At 48.8% G+C, this 24,206-nt stretch overlaps 1 long non-coding RNA gene across 2 annotated transcripts in view; it reads right to left on the bottom strand.

Moving 5' to 3' along the window:
- LOC135215603 (uncharacterized) overlaps positions 1–24,206 on the bottom strand; it is a 585,258-nt gene that overhangs the window by 560,542 nt on the left and 510 nt on the right. The window lies entirely within an intron of this gene.

Raw genomic sequence — 24,206 nt, 5'->3', positions numbered from 1 at the left:
GGAAGCAACATGATATTGTTATGATACAATAAAGTTTCATACATACTTACCTGGCAGATATATACATAGCTAAGACTCCGTCGTCCCCGACAGAAATTCAAATTTCGCGCCACTCGCTACAGGTAGGTCAGGTGATCTACCGGCCTGCCCTGGGCGGCAGGACTAGGAACCATCCCCGTTTTTCTATCATATTTTTTTTTTTCTCTCTTCCACCTGTCTCCTGCGGGGAGGCTGGGTGGGCCTTTAATTGTATATATCTGCCAGGTAAGTATGTATGAAACTTTATTGTATCATAACAATATCATTTTCATACAATCAACTTCCTGTCAGATATATAACATAGCTGATTGGCACCCTTCGGTGGAGGGTAAGAGACAGCTACTATATGGAATAGACAGGTAAACAACATATGTTGTAGGTATAAATAAAACCTTGGTTCCTACCTGATAGGTGGTAGACTTCGTCGGGGGTGTTTGCCCAGTAGTCTGCATCACCTCAAGAAACTTTAGCGAGATATATGATCTATGGCCAAGAGTTCTGTGGGTGCCGATGGGGTTCTTATCCACTTACCTCGGCAGAGCCTAAAAGGACTTTGTCAATGGGTGCTGATCCACTTATATGACAATACACCTTATGAAGGAGCACACAACCAATTCCGACCACCTGATCCTAACCATATGTTAGAACTAAGGATTGTTACGAGTTATCCCAGAACTCGTCACAACAACCGTAACTCAAAACCACTACGCACACATACATAATTTTCAAAAAAAAAATTATACTCAACTAATTGGATATGACAAGAATTTCTCTACTGAACAACATAGACGGCCGCCCGTGCTAGCCTAAGTCCTCCATTGTTCGAAGAGGACTCTCGACCATATCCAAAAAGAAGAAAAGTATATACATTTAAGATTGGTGTCGGCTCCGTACCCAGAATCGTATCCGCCGATACGAAAGGACCTAGAGAAAAACACTTCTCATATGTCACAGCACGTCTTTCAAGTAATGAGATGCAAATACTGAGTTTACATCTCCAAAATGTCGTATCTATGATGTTTTTAGCGACTATTTCTTATGAAAACGAGAGAGACGTCGCTATAGCTCTCACTTCATGAGCTTTTACTCTCAACAGTTGTAAACTGTTCGTCAGGACAGGCCTTATGAGCGTCTGTAATTGACGTTTCTTACAAAGAAAGATGCCAGCGCATTCTTGGACATCAGTCTTGTGGGGTCTTTTACCGCGCACCAAAGACCTTGTCTAGAGCCTCCCATCTGATGCTTTCTCTGAAGGTAGAACTTCAGAGCTCTAACCGGGCATAGAGACCTCTCTGCTTCTCTGCCTACGAGACTCGACATGCCTTTGACTTCGAATGACTTAGGCCAGGGATTCGTAGGATTCTCGTTTTTCGCTAAAAACAGGGTCTTAAACGAGCAAATCGCTGAATCTCCCTTGAATCCTACTTTATCCTGCAGAGCATGCAATCACTAATTCTCTTGCCGTAGCTAAAGATAATAGGAATAGGCATTTTCGGGTAATGTCTCTAAACGATGCCAGATGAGGAGGTTCGAATCTTTCCGAAGACAGATACTTTAGGACTACGTCTAGGTTCCAGTTCGGAGGTACTGGTTCCTTAGACTTTGAAGTCTCAAAAGACCTTATGAGATCGTGGAGATCTTTATTATCTGCCAGATCTAAACCTCTGTTTCTGAATACAGCCGAGAGCATACTTCTGTATCCCTTTATTGTGGATACGGCTAGATGAGATTTTTCTCTCAGGAATAGCAGGAAATCAGCAATTTCGCTATAGAGGTAGTGGAGGAGGACAACTTCTTGGATCTACACCACCTTCTAAATACCTCCCACTTTGATTGGTATACTTTCGTAGTGGAGGTTCTGCGTGCTCTCGCGATCGCGCTTGCCACTTCGCGAGAAAAGCCTCTCGCTCTGACAAGTCTTTCGATAGTCGAAAGGCAGTCAGAGCGAGAGCGGGGAGGTTTTGATGGTACCTCTTGAAGTATGGTTGTCTGAGAAGATCCATCCTTCTTGGTAGGGATCTTGGGAAAATCTACGATCCACTCTACCGCCTCTGAACCATTCCTGGGGCCGGCCAAAAGGGGAGGGGGCTATTAACGTCATCCTCGTCTCTTTTGACGCTACAAAACGTTTCTCATTACTAACTCCCCAGGATTTGAATGGGGGAAAAGCATATACGTCTACTCGAGACGAATTTAGCAGGAAGGCGTCTCTCGTGAGCTCGTAAAGGAACGAGGAGTGCGTCCCTCCCTGTTTCCGAATGTAGGCAAGTGCGGTGGTGTTGTCTACGTTTACTTGCACTACCTTGTTTGACACCAGAGGTTCTAGGCTCTTCAAGGCCAGATGTACGGCGAAGAGCTCTTTGCAGTCTATGTGCCACGACACCTGTGCTGGTTCCCAGGTGCCTGACACTTCCTCTGAGCTTAATGTCGCTCCCCAACCTCTCTCCGACGCGTCGGAGAACAACACTAGGTCTGGTTCTGTGTTCTTAGAGAGATCCTTTTGTTCTCTTCCAGAGGAAGCAACCACCACTGTAGGTGTGACTTAATCTCCACTGGAATGGGAAAAAAACGTCCGACAGTTGTCCGGTTTTCCAGCTCCAAAACCTCTTGAGGAAGAATTGAAGCGGACGTATATGAAGTCTTCCTAGAGGGAAGAATTGTTCTAGCGAGGAAAGCGTCCCCCCCCGAAGGCTCAACCATTCCCTCGCTGACGTTTGTGCTTCTCTAAGAAGAGAGAGACTATCCGCAAAACCTTTTGCGATTCTCTCTTGCGAAGGAAAAACTCGAAAACCCCGAGAATCCATCCGAATCCCCAGATAGACTAGGTCTTGTCTGGGGGTCAGCTGAGACTCTCGAGGTTCACAAGCAATTCCAATGCTTTGATTAAATCCAGAGTTAACTTTAGGTCCTCCAAGCACTGTCTCTCCGATCTGGCCCTGATGAGCCAGTCGTCCAGATACATAGAGACATTCACTCCTTCGAGGTGAAGAAACCTCGCCACATTCTTCATCAGGCTTGTGAAGACCTGAGGAGCTGTGGACAGGCCGAAACACAAGGCTCTGAACTGAAGATCCTTCCCCCCGTCATGAAACGGAGGTACTTCTTCGATGAAGGGTGGATCAGGACGTGAAAGTAGGCGTCTTGGAGATCTAGTGACACCATCCAGTCTCCCTGTCGTAATGACGTCATGACTGAAGCAGAAGTCTCCATGGAGAACTTCTCCTTCTGAACAAATTTGTTCAGAGAGCTGACGTCCAGTACTGGTCTCCAGCCTCCCGAGGCTTTCGCCACCAGAAAAAGGCGATTGTAAAACCCCGGGGAGTGTTGATCCCGTACCAATTCTATCGCTCTCTTGTCCCACATTTGTTCCACATCGATCGAAGAGTATCCCTCAGCACAGGATCCTTGTACTGGCTGATAGTTCCCTTGGTATTGACGTTAGGGGAGGAGTGCTCAGGAAAGGGATACGATATCCCCTCCTTAAGATCGCCAAAGATGACGCGTCTGCATTTATCAGTGTCCAGGCTTCCACAAATCCCAGGAGCCTGGCACCTACTGGTGCTTGGAGGAGAGAATCTTCATTTTCCCTTCTTAAAGGGACGAAAAGTAGATCTACCTCTCTTCTCTGGAGCCTTCCTCCTTGTGGAAGGTCTGGAGGTCGGACCACCTCGAAAAGGGCTGCACGTTGTACTGGGTCCTTCTTGTCCGATGCCGCAACATTTTGGTTTCTTCTTTCTTGCTGACTGCGTCAGCAGATCCTGAGATGCCTCTCAGTTACAAAGAATGCGCAATGTCCTTTACTAACTGAGAAGGGAACAAAAGTCAGATAGAGGCGCATATAGAAGTGCTGCTCTCTGAGCATGTGAGACGCCTTTGTTAAGAAGGCGCCATATACAGTCCTTTTCTTTAAAAGACCTGCCCCAAACAAAGAGGAGATTTCAAAAGATCCATCCTGTACCGCCTTGTCAATACAAGACAATATGCATAGCAGGGCTTCAGGTTCGATTCCTTCCGAATCATGGGCTTTCTTGGACATCACCCCAAGGGACCAATCTAAGAAGTTAAAAACTTCCAATACACACAAAGAGTCCCTTGAGGAGATGATCCAGTTCCGAAATTCCCCACGTAATTCGTGTAGAATTGAGACTTTGACGACGTGAAGCGTCAACCAAAGTCGAAAAATCTGCTTCGGTTGTAGAAGGGAGAGCAATACCCATATTCTCTCCCGTCTGATACCAAATGCCTCTTTTCCAGCTAATCTTGCTGGAGGCATGCAGAAGACTGTCCTCACTAAGTCTTTCTTAGACGTCATCCATGAGTCTAAGGAATGTAATGCTCTCTTCATTGAAATGTGGGTTTCATTTTGAGAAAAGACGAAGGCTTCTTCGTCTTAGCACTGGAAAAGAGCGAGCGCGGGGAGAGGAGGAGCGGGCAGGCGTCAAACTCGTCTCCGTACTCCTCAAGAAGTAGGGTAGTCAACACCTTATAGTTAGACAGACCTTCTCTTCCACTATATTCGTCATCCGAGTTTCCTCTAACTCGGGCTCTACATGCGTCTCCGCTCTCCTTTCCGAACGTTCCTCTTCTAGAGGAGACAAACTCCTAATAGGAGAGGGCTAAGGGAATGATAATCCTTCCTCTTTCCCGCTCTAAAAGTCTTGGAAGGCGCGTCATAAGCTTCGGCTTCTCTAGAATTTTAGAAGACGCTTCACGCTTACATGACGCTTCCCGTTCGCCAAGCGTCATGGATGACGTCTTTTGCTGACGTCTCGATGACGCTTCGCGACTTGGAAGACGCTCGCTCTTCAAAGGCGTCCTACTTGGCGTCAAAATATTGGATGGAGCGGTCATGGTCTCTGCTCCGTTTCCAATGACGCTTCGCGTCTAAAAGACGTCTTACGTCTCTCTGGCGTTACGAAACTCTCGTAAGCACCTGTTCTCGCTTTCGAACTAGAAGCTTGTGTAAGACGTTCCCGTCTGTATGACGCTTCTCGTTCGCCAAGCGTCATGGATGACGTCTTTTGCTGACGTCTCGATGACGCTTCGCGCTTGAAGACGCTCCGCTCTCCAAAGGCGTCCTACTTGGCGTCATAATATTGGACGGAGCGTCATGTCTATGCTCCGTTTCCAATGACGCTTCGCGTCTAAAAGACGTCTTACGTCTCTCTGGCTTACGAAACCTCTCGTAATGCACCTGATCTCGCTCTCGAACTAGAAGCTTCTGTACGACGTTTAGCCTTTTCCCGTCTGTATGACGCTTCTCGTTGAGCAGGTGAGAGAGGACGAGACTTCTTAATTGGAAGCGTCACGTCCTTCCGACGTGGCGCTAAAACTCCCACTAGCGATGACAGTTGCTCTTGAACTGCCATAATGATCTTTCTTGACGCTTCTCCCACGTCCAGTGCATGACGTCTTTCGTCATCACTCGGGGGGAGAAGAAGGAAAGGGTAACTTCCGCGTACACGTCAGGTGACGCTGACGTCGCCTTCACTTTCTTGCTAAAAGACGGAGCGTCATCTGAGAAACGCTCTGGACTAGAATCAATGTCAGGCTTCATATGACGCTTCAGCGGTCTCGACAAGTTCGATTCCTTCCACCTCGTTTAGAGGGAGGGAGGGGAGAGGACGAGAAACACTCGCGAAGGACGCTTTTCTATAGCGCCCTTGAGCCGCCTGCCACGAAGCAGAGCTAGCTGAAGGGACGTCTGACGTTGGGGATTACCCACCCCAACCTCCTTAAGGCTTTCGACTTTCCATTCTCTCTGGGCTGTGAGCTTGGAAGAGGTCTAGGCCTGGAGCGTCGCAGGGACGATCAAACGCCCCCTCTACAACACTGGGAGAACTCACTTCACTGTAATGCTCACTTTCACTAGCCCTACCTTTGAAGTCAGCCATCTTGGACTTCATGTCCTTAATTGTAGCTTTCAGATTGGCGATTTCCGATGCCGAATCCGAAAAAGCACTCTGAGAATGAGATACATAGGAGAATCTACATCAGTAGGATTAGAATTATCAGTGAAAGGCTCAATAGGCCTTGAACTCACACCTTTCAATCGTCTAATTCTATCCCACTCTTAACTTCTTCAAATAAGAAGTCAAAGTCTTCCACTCTTCTGCATTCATCCCTCGCATTCCTTACAAGTATTAATAGCAGAACACTGAAACCCCTACATTTACGGCATACAGTGTGAGGATCAACCGAAGCTTTCGGTATCCTCACCCTGCAGCCTACATTCACACACATTCTCACACTCACTTAGAATCAGACATACTGAGAAAAATCCAAAAGAGTTATTCCAAAAACAGTCCACTGTAGCGAATGCCAAAACACGCATCCAAATACGTCACCAAAAAGCCGAAAAAACGATGATCAAAGGATGAAAAATGAATCTAAGTCAGGAGGAATAACAACAATGTTGATACACCGGCGACAGAGAAAATATGATAGAAAACGGGGATGGTTCCTAGTCCTGCCGCCCAGGGCAGGCCGGTAGATCACCTGACCTACCTGTAGCGAGTGGCTGCGAAATTTGAATTTCTGTCAGGGGGACGACGGAGTCTTAGTTATGTATATATCTGACAGGTAAGTTGATTGTATGAAAATATGAAATTATAGCAAAGCATCGTTGATTTGGCAAACGAGTATGGTCGAAATCCTTCTACAATATCCACAATCATCAAGCAGAAGGAAGCTATAAAAACCTTCCAAAGGCATCACCATTATTTCTAAACTACGAACTGATTAAAAAATAAATAAAAATTACTATAGCAATGTTATTTTTCAGTTGTGTTTATTACGTAGTTATTAGTGTACATAGTAAATAAAAAAAGAGAACAAATCGTTCTCTGCACCCTTCCCTACCTCCTCACCCTGCTGGCCTCACGTCATCTTTCGTTGTGGTAAGTAAAATTCCTTTCTTTTTTTTTAATTGATTTTATTAACATTTATTATCATTTATCACATTGCTGTTATTTATCATTATGTGTGTTATTACTCGTTTATTTGTGTATAAATTGTGTATATATTATATGTAATTTAGCTGTGTTTAGGTGTGGTTTCATAGCGCTAGAACGGATTAATATGACAATTTGTCTAAAAAATGATATTGTTATAATACAATAAAGTTTCATACATACTTACCTGGCAGATATATACATAGCTAAGACTCCGTCGTCCCCGACAGAAATTCAAATTCGCGCCACTCGCTACCGGTAGGTCAGGTGATCTACCTGCCTGCCCTGGGCGGCAGGACTAGGAACCATCCCCGTTTTCTATCATATTTTCTCTCTTCCACCTGTCTCCTGCGGGAGGCTGGGTGGGCCATTAAATCGTATATATCTGCCAGGTAAGTATGTATGAAACTTTATTGTATTATAACAATATCATTTTCATACAATGAAACTTACCTGTCAGATATATACATAGCTGATTGGCACCCTTTGGTGGAGGGTCAGAGACAGCTAATATGGAATAGACAGGTAAACAACATATTGTTGTAGGTAAAAGAAAAACCTTGGTTCCTACCTGATAGGTGGTAGACTTCGTGGCTGTAGCCTCCCGGTAGTCTGCGTCACCTCAAGACTTTAGCGAGATATTAGATCTATGGCTAGAGTTCTTGTGGGTCTGTCGATGGGTATAAGAACCGCTTACTCGGCAGAGCCTAAAAGGACTTTGTCAATGGGTACTGGACCACTTCTATGACAACACACCTTGTGAAGGAGCATAACCAATCCCGACCACCTGATCCTAACCACCATGTAGTCTATAGAATTGGCTCTGCGAGTTATCCCCGAACTCAACAAACAAAAACCCTTAACTCGAAACGAAAAAACTCATTTATACAAAAAATTCTCAAAAAAAAATTTTTTTTTTAAATACTCCCTAAAGATATCACAAGAGTTCTTACTGAACAACAGTGACTGTCCGCCAGTGCAGCACCAAGCCCTCTTTGTCAGCAGGAATCTAGAACATATCTAGTAGAAGGTATGTACAAATTTAAGGATTGGTGTTTGCTCCCGTACCCAGTATTGTATCCGCCGATACAAAAGGTCCAGAGAAAACATTTCTCGTAGGTCACCGCGAACGTCTTTAAGATAGTGAGATGCAAAAACTGAATTGCACCTCCAATATGTCGTGTCAATGATTTTCTTTAATGACATATTCTTCTGAAAAGAGAGAGACGTCGCCACTGCTCTAACTTCATGGGCTTTTACTCTTAAAAGCGGAAAAAGAGTCGTCAGACAGAACTTGTGAGCATCCGTAATGACGCTCCTAATGAAGTAAGCTAAATACGTTCTTAGACATGATTCTTGTGGGGTCCTTAATCGAACACCAAAGACTTTGTCTAGAGCCTCCCATTTGTTTCTTTCTTTGTAAGAAGAACTTCAAGGCTCTTACCGGGCAAAGAGACCTCTCTGTTTCTCTCCCTACTAGACTCGATAAGCCTTTGATCTCGAATCTCTTGGGCCAGGGATTCGATGGATTTTCATCTTCGCTAGAAACAGAGTTCTAAACGGAGCAAAAGGCCGAGTCTTTGTTAAAGCCGACTTCATCTTCTAGGGCATGAAGTTCGCCAACTCTTTTGGCTGTCGCCAAAGATAGGAGAAACAAGCATTTCTTGTTATCCCTGAACGAAGCTACGTGGGGAGGCTCAAATCTGTCCGACGAAAGGAACTTGAGAACTACGTCCAGGTTCCAACGGGTGGAGTTAGTTCCTTCGATTTTTTGTCGTTTCAAACGATCTAATCAAGTCGTGCAGATCTTTATTGTCAGCAATGTCTAGGCCTCTGTTTCTAAATACTGCCGACAGCATACTCCTGTATCCTTTGATTGTCGATACAGACAAATGAGAGACCTACCTCTCAAGAACAACAGGAAATCGGCGATTTCGGTTATAGAGGTACTGGAGGAGGACAAACTTCTTAGACTTGCACCACCTTCTGAATACCTCCCACTTCGACTGATAGACTCGTCTAGTGGAAGCTCTGCGGGCTCTAGCGATAGCGCTTGCAGCTTCGCGAGAAAACCCCCTCGCTCTGACAAGTCTTTCGATAGTCGAAAGGCAGTCAGAGCGAGAGCGGGAGGTTTTGATGAAACCTCTCGAAGTGTGGCTGTCTGAGAAGATCCATCCTTTTTGGAAGATCTTTGGGAAGTCTACTGTCCACTCCAGCACCTCTGCAAACCAATCTTGTGCTGGCCAAAACGGGGCTATCAGGGTCATCCTTGTCCGTTGGACGCTACGAACTTTCTCAACACTTGTCCCCAGGATTTTGAAAGGGGGAAAGCGTACACGTCCACATGAGACCAGTCCAGCAGGAAGGCATCGACCACGAGAGCCTCTTCGGGTCTTCACCTGAACAAAAGACTTCCAGCCTTTTGGAAAGGATGTGGCGAACAGATCTACGTGAGGAGTGCCCCAAAGATCCCAAAGACTCTGACCACACCTCTGAATGAAGAGTCCAATCTGTGTGAAGGACTGGCTTCTCCTGCTCAGTCTGTCCGCCCTGATGTTTCTCGTCCCCTGAACAAATCTTGTTAGGAGGGCGATGTTTCTTTGTGAGCCCAAATTAGCAGATCTCTTGCTATCTCGTACAGCGACACGGAGTGCGTTCCTCCCTGCTTCCGAATGTAGGACAGGGCTGTAGTGTGTCCACATTCACTTGGACCACTGTTCGTCACAAAGGGTTTCGAAGAACTTTAGCGCTAAGTGAACTGCTAGAAGTTCTTTGCAATTTATGTGCAGGACACCGTGCTGTCTTCCAGGTGCCTGACACTTCTCTCGGTCCTAGTGTTGCTCCCCAAACCCTTCTCCGATGCGTCGGAAAACAAACACTCGTTTGGTTTGTTCGGAACTTCCAGAGAAATTCCCTTGTTCTCTGTTAGAGGGGACAACCACCATTGCAGGTGTGGTTTCATTTCCCTTGGAAGGAGAAAACTGTCGGAGAGAAGTCCCGTCTTCCAGTTCCACGATCTTTTTAGGAAAAACTGAAGAGGGCGAAGATGTAGTCTTCCTAGAGGAAAGAACTGTTCGAGCGAGGAAAGGGTGCCTAGTAGGCTTACCCATTCCCTCGCCGAAGTTCGTTCTTTCCCTAAGAAGAGAGAGGACTTTTTCCAAGCCTCTCACGATTCTCTCTTGCGAAGGAAATACTCGAAAACCCCGAGAATCCATATGAATCCCCAGATAGACCAAGTTCTGTCTGGGAATCAGCTGTGACTTCTCGAGGTTCACGAGTAGTCCCAACGCCTTTATCAGGTCTAGGGTCAAAGAAAGGTCCTCCAAACACTGTCTCTCTGTTCTGGCCCTGATGAGCCAATCGTCCAAATATAGAGAGATGTTGACGCCTTTGAGGTGAAGACACCTCGCCACATTCTTCATCAGGCTGTGAAGACCTGAGGCGCTGTGGATAGGCCGAAACACAAGGCCCTGAACTGAAAGATCCTTCCCCCCGTCATGAAAACGGAGGTACTTCTTCGACGAAGGGTGAATCGGGACATGAAAATAGGCGTCCTGGAGATCCAGCGACACCATCCAATCTCCTTGACGTAAAAGCCGCAAGGACTGAGGCCGAAGTCTCCATAGAGAACTTCTCCTTTCGAACGAACTTGTTCAGAGCGCTGACATCTAGAACTGGTCTCCAGCCCCCCGAGGCTTCGCAACCAGGAAAAGCCGATTGTAAAAACCCCGGAGAGTTTTGCTCTAGAACCAGTTCTATGGCTCTTTGTCCCACATTTGATTCACCCATCAGACGAAGAGTATCCCTTCAGTACAGGGTCCCTGTATCTGGCTGACAGTTTCCCGCGGTAATGGTCAGTTAGTGGAGGACTGTCTTGGAAGGGGATAAGATTAATCCCTTCCTGATTATGGACATGGAAGAGGCGTCTGAGTTTATGAGTGGACCAGGCGTCTGCAAATTCGAGAAGCCTGGCCCCCACTGGTGTTTGGAGGCTGTCTGTCTCACTTCCCCTTTCTTAAAGGGACGGGAAGGAGCCTTACCTCTCCTCTCAAGACCTCTTCTCTTAGAGGTAGCTCTGGAGAGAGGCCCTCCTCGAAAGGGCTGACCGTAGAAGTCGGTCCTTTCTTGTCAACAGAAACAAGAGGTCTCTTTCTTCCTTGCAGTTTGCAGGAGAAGATCCTGAGTCGCCTTCTCAGTCAGTGATCGAGAAATGTCCTTCACTAACTGAGAAGAAACAGGAAGTCAGACATGGGAGCGAAAACCAGGGCTGCTCTCTGTGAAGAGAACTGCCTTGGTTAGGCAATGAACTAAAAACTACTCCTCTTCTTAAGGAGTACTGCTCCGAAAAGTAGAGATTTCTCCCGATCCGTCTTGTACCCCGCCTTGTCAATACAAGCAAGAATACTGAGAATGACTTCGGGTCAAGACCATCCGAGTCATGAGCTTTCTTAGACATCACCCCAAGGGACCAGTCTAGGAAATTAAACACTTCCAAAATATGGAAGAGTCCCTTGAGGAGATGATCCGTCTCCGAAATAGCCCAAGACACGCGAGCTCCATTCAAAGCGTGTCTCCTTGACGAGTCAACCAAGGTTGAGAAGTCTGCTTCGGCTGCCGCTGGGAGAGAAAGGCCCATGTTCTCCCCAGTTCGGTACCAGAAACAAACCTCGCTTGCCAGAAAGTATGGCTGGAGGCATACAGAAGGTAGTTCTGCCCAGATCCTTCTTAGACAACATCCATTTGTCTAGGACTGAAGCGCTCTCTTCATAGAGATCGTAGGTCTCATTCTTCAAGACCGACGAAGACTTAGGCACAATCGCACTCGAAAACAGTGATCGAGGCGAAGGAGGAGCGGCAGGAGTTAAAGAATCCCCGTATTCTCGTAAAAGAAGGTCAGTCAGAACTTTATAGTTCGAGACTCCTTCCCTACCGTCTCCCTCCTCTTCCGAATCTCCTTCTACACCTTGTGGAGAATCGGCCTGGAAAACGAGAGGATCTTCATCCCGTTCTCTCTCTACTGGAGACAAACTCCTACTAGGAGAGGGGCTCATCGAGTGAACCGACTCTCTCTCACATCTAAAAGAAGTCTCGCGTCTGCTTGACTTCTCGCGCCTGAAAAGCTCCTCGCGCTTGGCTGGCGCCTCGCGCTTGTCTGGCGCCTCGCGCCTGGCTGGCGCTTCACGCTTGGCTGGAGCGTGTAGCTTGGCTGGCATCTCGCGCCTGGCTGACGTCTCGCGCTTGTCTGGCGCCCCACGCAACTCCTCGCGCCTGGCTGGTGCCTCGCTCCTGGCTGGCGCCTCGCGCCTGGCTGAAACTTCGCGCTTGGCTGGCGCCTCGCGCTTGGCTGGATCCTCACGCCTAACTGGCGCCTCGCGCCTGGCTGGAGCCTCAGGCCTGAGCGTATCCTGATCTCGAGCAACTCGCTCAGAAAGATCCTGACGTTTGTACGCCTCTTCTTGCCTGGAAGACGTCCTAAGTCTGGCGGACGCTTCACGTCTAGCTGGAGAAAGAAGACGAGACTTCTTAATAGGAAGTCTAGCGTCTTTCTTGCGAGGGGGATCCCTTGAAAGAACTCCCCACCAAGAGGCAATCTGCTCTTGAACTGCTTGCAAAATCCTCTTGGAAGCCACCCCAGCGTCCTCTTCAATAGAAGAAGCAGGAGAACTCGAAGAAGTGCGATCAACAAATACATTTCTAGGAGGCGTCGAAATCAGCTTAGCCTTCTTGATAGCAGAAGGATCTTCCTCCGAGAAGCGCTCCGGGCTCGAGTCGAACGCGCGCTCTTTCCAATGCCTTTTCAGTGGCCTAGAAAGATCCGAGTCCTTCCACCCTCGTTTAGGTGAAGGAGAACCGGAGCGACGAGAAACAATCTCGTAGGACGCTTCTATTTAAGCGGTCCTGAGCAGACTGTAACGAAACAGAACCTGCTGAAGGGACGCCTGACCGTGGGAATTCCCCACAACCTCCGTACGACTTTCGACTTTCCTACTCTCTGGGTATGTGAGTTGGAAGAGGTCTAGGCCGGGAGCATCGCAGGGACGGTCAGACGCCCCCCTCCACAACACTGGGAACACTCACTTCACTTAGTAATTCACAATCACTAGCCTTACCTTGCATGGCCGCCATCTTAGTCTTCATTTTACGAAGAGTAGCCTTCAGATTGGCGATTTCAGAAGCCGAATCCGAATGCAAAGCCTGTGAGGATTCAGATACATAGGGAGAATCATATTCATTAATACAAGGAGAGTTAGACTCAGGAAAAGGTCAATAGGCCTTGTACTCACAACTCTTTTGTGCAGCTCATACTAATCCTATCCCTCTCTAACTTCTTCAAGTAAGAAGTTAGAGTCTTCCATTCATTAGCATTCAACTTTTCACAACTCAATACAGGTGGGTTAGCCAAAGAACAGTCAAACCCCTACATTTACGACATACAGTGTGAGGATCAACCGAAGCCTTCGTATCCTCACCTTGCAGCCTACATTCACACACACTCTCACACTAACACTTGAATCAGACATTCTAATAGAAAAATCAAAAGCAAGTCCAATCCAGTCCACAGTAGCGAATGCCAAAACAACGATCCAGTACGTCACCAAGAAATCCATAAAGATGATATCAATAAAGTCTAGAAAAGCGAATCCAGTCAGGAGGTAGTAACAACAATGTTGATACCACCGGCGACAGAGAAAATATGATAGAAAACGGGGATGGTTCCTAGTCCTGCCGCCCAGGGCAGGCAGGTAGATCACCTGACCTACCGGTAGCGAGTGGCGCGAAATTTGAATTTCTGCGGGGACGACGGAGTCTTAGCTATGTATATATCTGACAGGTAAGTTCATTGTATAAATGAAATTGCATTTTTCCTAACTATACAAACCTGAGGTCCTTTTACAATAGGAAGGTACTAGCGGCAGCTGGATAGGTCGTAAGCTTTCGAACAAGGGGTTCGGTAGTTAACTGCTTGTCAGACAGGCGCGCGCGACTGGGAGGTAAACAAATCACTTTTGCTTTGGCCCAAGCAAAAACTGCAGAGTGAGGGGTGGCATGAGGTGGGGCTATGTGTAAAAGGACCTCAGGTTTGTATAGTTAGGAAAAATGCAATTTAGACAAATTGTCATTTGTTCCGACACGGCATACAAACCTTCGGTCCTTTTACAATAGGAAGACTCACTTCTTGGTGGGAGGAATCTGAGTCTTTTGTGAACAGACTGGTGTTCGCCCAACCTTGGAAGTCTCCCTGGTCGTAAGAGCGAGGGAGGGATCCAAGCCTCTGTCCGATGATCGGGGTGTGCACCGCAGGATCAATGGTCAGACCTCTGGACCGAGTACTAAGAGAGAGGCAAGGCGTATCTCTTCGTACCAGCAATGTAAGAACTTGTTCCTGTACAAAGGAGCAAATATAAGGTCATGGGTTTGACTCTTGTAGGCATCCACTTCCCCCTTGTAGGAGGAAGTGGTGGATATTCTGCTCCTATCCCTAGTGAAAGGGATAGGATGGGGCTCTGTCATATAGCTCACCTGCATCTCGTCCTCATTCAGCGTAGTGACGACCGTGGCCCTCTACCCACAGGTAGAGGGGGATGGAAAAGATGGGAAGAGGGAGCCAGTCACTCACTCACTCACACATCCAATCCACACAGTCACACCAGGGACTCGATGCTGTTTTCAGCCTGCGAGGGTCGGTTAGCTACAACAACTTGTTGAGCAGCCACCACGGGTCCCAAGGAAAAGATATCCAAGGACCTGTGGGCAATATCCCGAAGGTAGAAGGAGGTGAAGGTATCTGGTTAGACCAGACCACCTGCCTTCAGGACCTGCGCCACGGAGAAGTTCTTACGAAACGCCAACGAGGGGCCAATACTTCTGACTTCGTGAGCTCTCGGACGGGACGTACGGATGTCGTCACTACCATCAGCCTCATACGCCCTCTGATGACCTCACGCAGCCAGAATGAAAGAGTGTTCTTCGGATACTTCTTTCTTGGTACCCCGTGCTAACGAAGAGGCGTCGACACTCAGGCTGAGGTGTCGAGTTTCTTCAGATAGCGCCGTAGCGCCCTCACAGGACAAAGCAGCATCTCATCCGCATCATTATCGGTGAAGTCCATTAGGGAGGGAATCGTGAAAGACTCGAACCTGTCGTCAGGGATCGACGGTTTCTGAGTCTTCGCAACGAAGTTCGGGACGAAATCGAGCGTCACAGATCCCCATCCCCTGGAGTGTCGTACATCATAGGAAAGACCATGAAGTTCCCCTACTCTCTTCGCCGATGCCCGGGCCAGCAAGAAGAGGGTCTTGAGGGTCAGATCCCTGTCTGACGAACTCTCGGAGTGGCTCGAAGGGTCTTCGAGTCAAACTCCTAAGGACGAGAGTCACATCCCCACGCAGGGGGCCTGAGTTTCCCTGGGTGGGCAAGACCTTTCGAAGCTCCTCATAAGCAAGGAGATCGCAACGAGTTCGAGATGTCCAATCCCCCTCAGTTTCAGGACGAGCACCAGGGCGGCTCTGTATCCTTTGACTGTGGGGACTGAGAGGAGCTTCTCTCGGCGAAGAAACACGAGGAAATCCGCTACCTGCTGAAGAGTGGCTCTGAGAGGAAATAGACCCCGTCTACGACACCAACCACAGAAGACGGCCCACTTCCCCTGGTACACAGCTGCAGAGGACTGACGGACGTTTCCAGCCATCTCTGTTGCTGCGCTACGAGAAAAGCCTCTCGTTCGCAAGAGATGGTGGAATAAACAGCCAGCCGTGAAGTCGTAGGGACTGGACTGCTTGGTGGTACCGCTCGACGTGTGGTGGTGGGCGAGAAGGTTGTGCCAAGGGGGAATCTCTCTCGGTTCTCCTGCGAGAAGAGCCAGCAGGTCCGGATACCAAATGGCCTGTGGCCATTTGGGAGCCACCAGGATCATCCTGAGATTCGGGGTGACCAGTGCTCGACTGATCACCTTGCGAATCAGGCTTGAACGGGGGAAGGCATAGGCAAAGAGGTTGTCCCACGGGTGTTGAAGAGCGTCCTCTGCAGCTGCCCATGGGTCCGGCACGGCTGAGAAGAAAACCTGAAGTTTCTGTTGTGCCGGGTGGCGAAACAGATCCACGACTGGTCGCCCCCACAGGTCGAAGAGCCTTTCTGCCACGTCCTGGTGTAGAGACCATTCGGTCCCTATCACCTGATCCCGACGGCTGAGGTGTCTGCTACTACATTCCTCTTCCCTGGAACGTAGCGTGCGACAGCTCTATTGAGTGTGCCTCGGCCCACTCGTGCACCTGCCGAGTCAACTGGTACAACGGGAGACACACTAGGCCCCCCTGTTTGTTGACGTAGGCCACTACCGTGGTGTTGTCGCACATCAACACCACTGAGTGTCCCATCAAGCGGTCCTGGAACTCTTGAAGAGCGAGAAACGCTGCCTTGAGTTCCAGTACATTGATGTGAAGGTGCTTGTCGTTCTCGTCCCACACTCCTGAAGTCAGCAACTCCTCCAGGTGTGCGCCCATCCCTCGGTCGATGCGTCTGAGAACAGCTGCATGTCCGGGGGGGGGAGTGCGAAGAGGCACTCCTCTTAAGAGGTTCCGTCGTTCAGCCACCAGGCTAGGTCCTGCCTCAACCTCCGGTGTCAGTGACACTGGAAAGCTTGGGGGATCCGTCGCCTGTGACCAACTCTCCTTTAGTCTCCACTGGAGAGACCGCAGGTGAAGACGCCCGTGAGGGACTAACTTCTCGAGTGACGACAGGTGTTCCGATCACGACTTGCCATCGCTGAGCTACCTGTTCCTGCCGAGACAGGAACTGGTTGGCTGCCTCCCTGAATCTGCTGATCCACGAGTCTGGCGGGGTAAGACTCGCCCTGCTACTGTGTCGATCAGCATACCCAGGTACTTCATCCTCTGCTTGGCTCGAGATCGGACTTCTCGAAGTTCACAACGATCCCCAGATCGTGACAGAACTCGAGTAGTCGATCCCTGTCCTGTAGCAACTGCGAGCGGGAGCTCGCCAGGACTAACCAATCGTCGAGATACCTCATCAGACGTATCCCGTGCGAATGGGCCCAAGCAGAACACCAGAGTGAACACCTCGCGTGAACACCTGTGGGGCGGTTGAGAGACCGAAACAAAGTGCCCTGAATTGGTACACAGGCCGTCCCGTCGAGGATGAAGCGGAGGTACTTTCTGGAGGATGATGAATGGGTATTTGGAAATACGCATCCTTCAAGTCCACTGAAAGCATGAAATCGTTCTCCCTGATGGAGTCGAGCACGGAACGTGCCGTCTCCAGCGTGAACCGGGTCTGGCGAACAAACCGATTCAGGGGGGAGAGATCTATCACCGGGCGCCAGCCTCCCGTAGACTTTTCCACCAGGAAGAGTCGACTGTAAAAGCCCGGTGACTGATCCGTGACGATTTCTAACAGCTCTCTTGCTCAGCATGGTCTTGATCTCCTGTCTCAATGCTACGTCCTTCGATGACCCTGGAACGTACAACTGCTGTTGGACCGGGTTGGAGGTGAGGGGTGGCCGAGATTCGAAGGGTAATAGATATCCCTCCCGAAGGACATCTACAATCCAGGTCTCGGCGCCGTAGCGCTGCCAAGTTGCCCAATGGCTGGCCAGGCACCCCCCACTTCCGGCAGCAGGTGAGGGGGGAACGCCGTCCCTAGCGTTCCCCCCTTTCTTCGACTTCTTCCCAGAGCCTCCTCGGGAGAAGGAGGGCTGGAGGAGGGCTGGTTACCATCTCCCCTTTGCAGAAGTCGAAGAAGACAGTCATTTCCACGGGGCTTCGACGCGACTACAGTCTTAGCCACCTCCGTGGAAGCGCTAGCCGAGCTCTTTGGCTTGGCCGCAGTTCGAGGCTGCCCAGAAGCCTTCGAAACTGCCTGGTGAACCAGCTGGTCAGTATTGTCAGTGCGCCGTCTGTCCACCGCAAGCGTCCACCATTACTCCTGGGAAGAGAGGCGTGGAACTCCGTTAAAGGTCCGTTGCGGAGTCCCAATGCCGCTTCACGCCCAGCCGCCCTGGAAACTCGAGTAAGGACAGCGTCCTACGTCGGAGAACCAGGTTGGCCCACAGGTTTACCGTCTGGTGGGCAAGGAAGGAGATGGCTCTTCCCCCCGACTGGCAAAGTCTCCTAAAGGTAGAGTCATCTTCGGGAGAAAATTCCCCCCCCGGAGTTGGCTGCGACCTTAGATACTGTGAGGGACCACAGATCTATCCAGGAGACGGCCTGGAAAGCTGCCATGGCAGTGGATTCCAGGCCGAGTGCCTCTTGCTGCGAGAACCATAGGTTCTCGGACAGGAGCTGCTGCAGAGACCACACCCGGCGTTAGCCTGGCTAACTACGGGGTTCACCTGTGTTTTTGGGCGGTCATCGGGTCCTCAGATGGCACGTAAAAACGCCGCTGTCGCAACAGAGGAGGTGGAAGCAGCTTGCTCGACCTGCCAGACTTGAGAGAACCGTCTTTGCGCCCCGGAGACAAGAGATTCTACCTGGTCCAGCACTAAGTCGGCAAGCTCAGAAACGCGGCAAACCCACCGTCGGTCTGGGTTCCCTCTTCGGGTGCCCCAGAACGACTCTAGCCGGGACATGGGCTCGGATGGTGGGAGCGGCGATCCTCCCCGAGGTCGTTGTGCTGACGAATCAGCGCAATTACCTCGGCAAAGTTCCTCTGAATCTCAGGAGTGACTGCATCCTGTGGAGTAGGACCATCCAGTCCCTCGAACAGGAGCAGCTCCCGAGACCCTCCCCCCTCGAGGGGGGGAACAGCGACAGACCCCTCTTGGTCTCCTCCAGCCACTTGTGCATACGACCTGGCCGGTCCGAGAACCGTGCCTGGTACGTAGGACGTCGTGGTGGGATCCTGAGGGGCGCACCCCTCACGATCACTCCTCAATAACCTCGCTCCTCCCGGTGTAACCCGAGGAGGTTGAAGGTAGGATGGGATTGGCAGACCTGACGCTCCTCCTCGCTCGCTGGTAGAACCAGTGCTTGGAGGACTGCAGGCGATCGTCAACCCACGGTGGCGATCGAGCTGCAGGCCTGGTCGAGCCGTCTCGCTGTGGAGAACGGCTGGACTGAGGACGGCGGCCCCGGTCTCGAGTGTCAGAAGAGCTGGTGCTGGTTTGCCGTTACCCGATCGCTCTCTGTGAGAGTGACGGTCAGGCGACCGGCGAGCTCCACTGTCACGGTGAGACCGGTGCGTATCCTCACGGCCCGTCACGTCCGCTGGTACCAGCGTGGCTGGTGCCGGCGAACGGGGGACCTCTTCCAGCCTCAGCCCGTGGCCGGTCGTGGACCGTCACGTCAGCCCGGGTAGCCAGCTGATCGCCGCGAGAGCGAGAGCTGGTCTGGTAAGAGTCGCGTGAGTGGCTGTCACCAGTCTTCCGCTCCGTGCCGTGAACCTGACGCTGAGCTGGCTCAGAGGTCTGGTTCCTAGCTGCACGGTCGCCGGTAGGCGACCATACACTCGGTACCTCTCGCGAACGAGAGGCCGAGACGGATCCTGCTGCCGTGGTCGAACCACTAACAGCAGGCGAGGAAGTGCCGGTGTTAGCCGGCACCCCTCTGGTCCCCGTAGTCTTCTTCCTTGCGGAAGAAGAGACGGGTCCTGCACCCGAAGGAGCAGGGTGGGACCAGCGGAAGAACCCCCCGTCTCACCGGAGCGAGACCGGGCCCTTAGAAGCTCCCGAAGGAGACTTCTTAGGGGGGGAAGAGGCGACTTCTTCTTCTTAGGCTGTGGAGCCTTAGAAGATGAAGGGGAAGAGGCGGCAGGTGAAGACGACGACGAAGAAGACGATGAAGACGACGACGACACCCCTTCCTCCTCTTCCTCTTCTTCTTCGTCAGCTTCCTCAGGACCGATGTCAGATCTGTCATCCAGGGCGGAGCCGGGGCTGCTGTTGCCGAAGCAACAGGGCCCGGACGCACCTGTCCGAACAGATCGGCATCGGGAGCAGCGGCGCCACGAACAGGAACAACGTCAGCAGGTGCAGGCATCACAGGAACAGCAGTGGAGACGGCAGGAACAGATACAGGAACGGCAGCAGTGGTCGGCAACATCACGTCCGTAAACAGCGGCTGGGCAGGTACGGCGATAGGGTACGGCAGGCGTTGTACAGGCAGGACCAATGGTGGACGGACCAGCGGCACAGACATCCTAGGTACTGGTGGGAGGTCCAGGGGCGAGCTCTTCGGGCACACGAAGTCCGGTCAAGGCAGCACGGCAAAACCCAGCCGGCGGCATCACACTCCCCCGTGGTACGGCGATTGGCCCCTGCACCGATGTAGTTGGTTGTAACAGAGACCGCGTGCGGGGTGTACACCAGGTGAGGAGGTGAAACATAGCCAGGAGTTGACAGGGTCGTGGTAGTGGTCGTCACCGTAGCATGAGTGACCGCCACAGAGCCAGCGAGATGATAGAGCAGCCCCTGGACACTCGGCACGTCCTGCAGACCCAACTATGCCCACACCTGTCCGAGGTCGTCCTTCGCGGCAACAGCACCTGAGGAAGCAAAGGTCGGGTGATTAGCAGGATCCTCTACCCGTCCTTGCGATGTAGACGAACGGATAGAGGACCCAGAATACAACTCAACGTCGGGGTATCTCGCGCCCTCCTCCACACTCGACAGATCGGGTGAGGAGAAGGACCTAGAAACCCCCCCCGAAGGGGAAGGCGCCAAACGTGGAAGCTGAGCGGGCGGCAGGAAAGAAGACGAAGTGTCCGTAACCAAAGGAGTCGCGGGAGACCTTTCCGACGACTCCTTTGCAGGCCTTCGCTTCTTCCTACCTTCATACAAGCCCCACTGCACCTCCAAACCAAGACATACATACTTCACAGGGCTCGGCTCGGGTACATTCGCGGCCCCGACACCGAGCGCACAAAATATGGGGATCAATTTCTGGGAAGGAGCGGAACTTACCGCATTTACGCCCTTCGGTACCCGGGCACAATCTCCGGAGGGTAGCGGGGCGTGGAGACTCCATAATTGATCAGCTTAATTATCACAATGATGAAAAAAGAAAGGGAATGATTGTACTTACAATGTTCATTCAACACAAACACAACCATACAACCAAGGGATAGCAAACGACGAGAAGCGGGCAGAGAGCGTCGAACACACACGTCCACTCGCTGTGAGGGCCGAAAGCAAAATTGATTTGTTTACCTCCCATTCAGCACGCGCGCGCCTGTCGGACAAGCAGTTAACTACCGAACCCCTTGTTCGAAAGCTTACGACCTATCCAGCTGCCGCTAGTACCTTCCTATTGTAAAAGGACCGAAGGTTTGTATGCCGTGTCGGAACAAACATATTACATTATTTTTAATGGGAAAAAATGCTTTGAGATACAACTGTTTTGATATACGACGATGGTAACGGAACAAATTAAATTCGTATGTCAAGGTTCCAGTTACTGGATAATGTTCTCTCTTTGGATAATTCGATTTGCCAAATCTTGAGGGCTACAAGAACAGTTGATTACTATTTACGTATCATATAGACTAATTAAAGTAAACGTATCTTTAAATAGGCTTATATTATTAGTATCAACAAAACATTTACTGGCATGAGTCAGAGGCCGTTTAATGAAACGAACACTTCTCTGTCCTTAACTCGGAGCGTCGGAAGACGCCTCTCTCTCTCTCTCTCTCTCTCTCTGATCAAATTACTGGATAATGTCTCTCTTTGGATACTTGGAATTTGCGTTGTAATCTAACCAGAAACTTCGTTTTGTTATTATTACTGGAAACAAGCAATGATTTTTTCATTATTTGCGCTTTTGGACTGTTATATGTAAACTTTGCACACCGCAAGCTAGTATGTATTCATTCGCTCGGAAACTAGTTCCGCATATGAGGCGTCACTAAAAAACATAGAAAAATACGACATAAAAAGTGTCGAAAATCATCATAACCTCAAAATTTTTTTTGTAATCTAACCAGAAACTTATTTTTATTAATATACTGTGCTAAACTATAAAGGATTTTTATCATAGTATGCGTTTTTTAAAAGCGTCGTTAACTCGGAGCGTCGCAAGCGTCAGCGTCGTAACCTTGGAACAAGCGTCGTAACCCAGGACGGATTTTTCCATTGAATATTTAAGAAAAAGCGTCGTAACCTCGGAACGTCGTAACCCGGGGACCGCCTGTATAATAGCTATATGTGTGTGTGTGTGTATATTGATAAGGGCACTGTTCACAAAACAGTGTCAAAAAAATATAAATAAGGTTGAAATGTAGAGAAGGATTAATTTAAATGAGTTATTTTTAACATGTTTGGAACAATATAAATAATACATATATAACATATAAGTTACCCATAAAATATGTTACACATTTATAACTAACAGTAATACCAGGGACCAACTTTTCATAGAGGCGCAGAGAGCAGAAGACCTGCAAGTTTTGGCATTAGAAGGACTTGGTATAACAAGATGGTCTTACTATTACCGGTCAGTTCCAGAGGTTAAGCTTCGTTATGGAAGTTTGTTAGCAGTGCTTCACATAGTTGAAGAGAGTTCTGATTCAGAAGCTGCAGCTGAAGCAAGTGGACTCTACAAACAGTTGCTGACTTTCAAGTTTGTTGTGAACCTTCAAGTTGCAGAACCTTGAAAGTCACCATCGCTTGTCAGACCAGCCACAAGCAGAGGAATTATTGCTATCTGATCTTGCTCTCTCATACAGTCAACTATTAAAGAACTACAGCTCTTGAGAACAGATGAAGGTTTCGCTAATATCTTTGATAAGGATGATTTTTTTTTTTTTTTGCTGCATATGAGATTGATACAAACTTGAAAGACTCCAGTCAAGTAAGCAGACCCAAGAGGATCCAAAAGATCTCATCCAATTTAAAAAAACTTGTTAACTGATTCAACTGTATGAGCGAGTGAGGACAATACAAGTCTTACTCCTGAGATCTCATCCAAAAGAATCTATTTTGACATATTAGACAGATTTCTCTCTGGGATGGATAATAGATCCACCATAATATGCCACTGACAGCTGCAATGAATGCATTTGACTGTAATTCTAAGGACTTTTTAAATTATAAAAAACTGTCTACCATACACAGTTTTATAAGGATGTACACATAGATGAAATCCTTCTAAATGCTCAAATTTCTGTAGCAAAGAGTCACTTTCTATCTAAGAATGAAAACCCTAAGAATTTGTTTGAAATGTATGATAAACTCAAATCATTAGAATGTGCCTACTCAGAAATTCTTAAAACTTAAAATTCTCATTACCCTTCCAGTAACTACTGCCAGCAGTTAACGACTGTTTTCTGTACTTAGTTTAGTGAAAACGTATCTACGAACTACCTTGAAAAATGAACGTTTGAATGACTTGCTTCTCATGGCCTCTGAAAGGAGCTTGGTAAAAATCTTAACTATGCCATACCGGTTAATAATTTTGCAAAATTAAGATCAAGGAAGTATCCACTAATGCAGTACATAATATTTGAAGTACATGAAGCATAAGTACGTTTATTTTGAAATTTCCTTAGATGAATTAACCTTGTTAAATCTGTGTTACCATTTTATCTCTACACGTAATCTTCTCAAGCTTAAGATTTTCTTGGTTACAACAACTTTTACTTGTTTTCCTGAATAATCCTTCTGTAAGTAGTGAGCTACATTCAATGCAACATGTTAAATTGCAGATTCTAGAACCAACACTATAATTTATAACTTGATTTGTTAAGAAATTTCACTACCTTTTCATCTATATTTATTATCTCAAAATTGATGCACAGCACTTTTTAAGGAGTAAAAATTCTTCAAATTTCCTTTACAAATGGCTCCAAATTGCTCCTATTTTGTTAAAATTTCTAAAAATTTTCTCGGGGCCTTACAACGGCTCCCCGGACTCCCCAGCTAGTTAGGCTCGCTTCACTCGCCATCCCCCCTTTTTTGGAGGGGGGGGGCGCCTCAAATAAAATTTTGCCATCCCCCCCCCTAAAGAAAAATGAAATGGCACCCCTGCTTTAACACGTCCTGTAACCTAGGATAGACATACTAGTCAAGAGCCAGCGTCTGTTGAAGCAACACCTCCAGACCTCTACTTACCTCTCGAAGTTTTTCTCCCGGCCATGTCACAAATTAAGGCCATTAATTTCCGATTTTCGAGGTGGTCGCGATATCGTAGAGGCCTGTCATTCGGTATTTTACCCCACTTTAATACCAGTACAACTCCCAGGAGAGCAGTATCCCATACCAGC

Source organism: Macrobrachium nipponense, chromosome 5 (assembly GCF_015104395.2).
Source record: "Macrobrachium nipponense isolate FS-2020 chromosome 5, ASM1510439v2, whole genome shotgun sequence".
NCBI lineage: Eukaryota > Metazoa > Arthropoda > Malacostraca > Decapoda > Palaemonidae > Macrobrachium > Macrobrachium nipponense.
This window is presented reverse-complemented; position numbering and strand designations above follow the sequence as displayed.